The following is a 3,004-nucleotide window of genomic DNA, read 5'->3' on the forward strand; positions in this document are numbered from 1 at the left end:
TGGCGTCCGATTTCCAATGTCCTCCTGACAGGTTCATATTGTTGGTTTGATTGATGATAGCAGATTCCAGCATCTTTCTTTTGTACGGACAGCTACTCTTGAAAAACCAACTCCGCCCCACTCCAGTTAATGACATGCCCTGTATTTCTAATATGTAGGAAAATTCCCGAACTCTCCGAAGTGTAACGTACTGATCTTTTGTGCTCTGTTATTCTTTGCGAGAGCGATCTACCTGTCTCGCCTACATAGATGTCATGACAATTACTACACGGTATCTTGTAAACTCAGGCTTCTTCCCTTTTGTTATTTAAGTATACGTTAACGAGCGAACTCCCGATGGATTTGGGATAATGGAAAATGAAAGGATTATTAGAACTGAGTTGCTCGGTGGCCTTTTGGATGTTTTCATCGTATGGAAGCTTTATTTTGTTGTTGAAATCTATGTGTCTGTTGTGCGGTGGGACCTCTGTAGTATATTTTATTCGCTTTATTAATAGCCCTCTCGATAATGTGTGGTGGATAGAGCAGTTGCGTTAGGTGTTGGCGGATCGTGTTAAATTCTTGATCCAGGTACTCATTTGAACATATCCTAAGTCCTCTGAGGAATAGGTTGCACCTACCATGATTTTTACGGAGACGTCGTGGTAGCTTAAGAAATGAATGTAGGAGACAGCGAAGGTGGGTTTTCTATATACTGTAAATGCATACCTGTTCTGTTTTCTTATGATCAGTACATCTAGGAACGGCAGTTTTCCGTCCTTTTCCCATTCTGTTTTAAATTTTATGGTCGGAACTAGCGAATTTAGCCTATTAAAAAATTCATTAAAGTCCCCCCAGCTATTGTCCCAGAAAGTAAAGATATCATCTACGTATCTAAGCCAGATCATATTATGGGGTTTGATAGACGACAAAAGTTCTGTTTCGAAATATTCCATGTGCAAGTTTGCTAGAAGGGGTGATAGGGGACTTCCCATGCTACAGCCAAATTTTTGTTTGTAAAAATTACCATTGAAAGAAAACACGTTGTTAGTTACACAGAGGTTGATAAGTTTTAAAGTTTTATCTATGCCAAGAGGAAAATGGTCTTCATATGGTTGTAACTTCCTCTCTAAGAAAAAAACAACACGTCGGCAATCGGGACTTTAGTAAATAATGAATCGACGTCTAGACTGAGCAGTTTGATGTTGTTTGAGGGGATGTTTAAACTATTAAATTTTTGTATGAAATCCTCTGCATGTTTGACGTGGGAGGATGAGAAGGTTCCTAGAAAGGGTGATAACAAGTCTGCGAGCCATTTTGATAATTTGTACATGAAAGAGCCCTGCTAGATATTATGGGGCGTAAAGGAATCCCATCTTTATGTGTTTTCGGGAGGCCGTAAAAATAAGGGAGAGAGGGTTGATTACCTTGAATGTCTCTAGTAATTCTATGTCTTTTTTATTGCCCCCTATGGTTCTAACTGATTTGTTAAACTGAGCAGCAATATTTGTTGTGGGATCTTTCGTTAATTTGTCATAGGTCTCCGCATCGTTTAGAAGTTCTTGAACTTTATTGATGTATGTCTCCTTGTCTAACAGAACTATTTTGCCGTCTTTGTCAGATTTTGTGATGATGATATCCCCCTTTTTCTTAAGCTAACTAATGCATTTTGGAATCTTTTCAGGAGCGAATTTTTGTTGTTATTTTGCTCCAAGACATTTAGCAAAATGCCTTTGAGACATGCCTCTTTCTTGTCATAGTTGTTTTTGCAAAATGTTTATCAAAAGCAACTAGGAAATTAAGATTACTCTCAGGGACCAGGTTTTAGAGCGAATGAAACTCCAAGATTTAAAACGGTCTGTTCTTCTGCAGTGAGGGGATGGTTAGAGAGATTCAGCACATTATTGGGAAGGCCAAGATTATTCCATACGCTGTTCCTAATCAGTCTTTTAATTTGTAGCACAAATTTCTGGAGTGGGACTCACTGTTTTCAATAGCACCTGATAGCACAAAATATGAAAGATATCTGTACATACCATCATCCCTGCACATGAGGCGAAGTGACGTGGCTAGCTCACTTATTTTTCTTCTAATCACATAGATGTCTTGGTGTGTGTCCCCTATCACCCCTTCTAGCAAACTTTTACATGGAATATTTCGAAACAGAACTTTTGTCGTCTATCAAACCCCATAATATGATCTGGCTTAGATACGTAGATGATATCTTTACTTTCTGGGACAATAGCTGGGGACTTTAATGAATTTTTAATAGGCTAAATTCGCTAGTTCCGACCATAAAATTTAAAACAGAATGGGAAAAGGACGGAAAACTGCCGTTCCTAGATGTACTGATCATAAGAAAACAGAACAGGTATGCATTTACAGTATATAGAAAACCCACCTTCGCTGTCTCTACATTCATTTCTTAAGCTACCACGACGTCTCCGTAAAAATCATGGTAGGTGCAACCTATTCCTCAGAGGACTTAGGATATGTTCAAATGAGTACCTGGATCAAGAATTTAACACGATCCGCCAACACCTAACGCAACTGCTCTATCCACCACACATTATCGAGAGGGCTATTAATAAAGCGAATAAAATATACTACAGAGGTCCCACTCACAACAGACAAATAGATTTCAACAACAAAATAAAGCTTCCATACGATGAAAACATCCAAAAGGCCACCGAGCAACTCAGTTCTAATAATCCTTTCATTTTCCATTATCCCAAATCCATCGGGAGTTCGCTCGTTAACGTATACTTAAATAACTAAAGGGAAGAAGCCTGAGTTTACAAGATACCGTGTAGTAATTGTCATGACATCTATGTAGGCGAGACAGGTAGATCGCTCTCGCAAAGAATAACAGAGCACAAAGATCAGTGCGTTACACTGGAGAGTTCGGGAATTTTCCTACACATATTAGAAATACAGGGCATGTCATTAACTGAGTGGGGCGGAGTTGGTTTTCAAGAGTAGCTGTCCGTACAAAAGAAAGATGCTGAATCTGCTATCATCAATC

Source organism: Macrobrachium rosenbergii, chromosome 42 (genome assembly GCF_040412425.1).
Source record: "Macrobrachium rosenbergii isolate ZJJX-2024 chromosome 42, ASM4041242v1, whole genome shotgun sequence".
Taxonomy (NCBI): Eukaryota; Metazoa; Arthropoda; class Malacostraca; order Decapoda; family Palaemonidae; genus Macrobrachium; species Macrobrachium rosenbergii.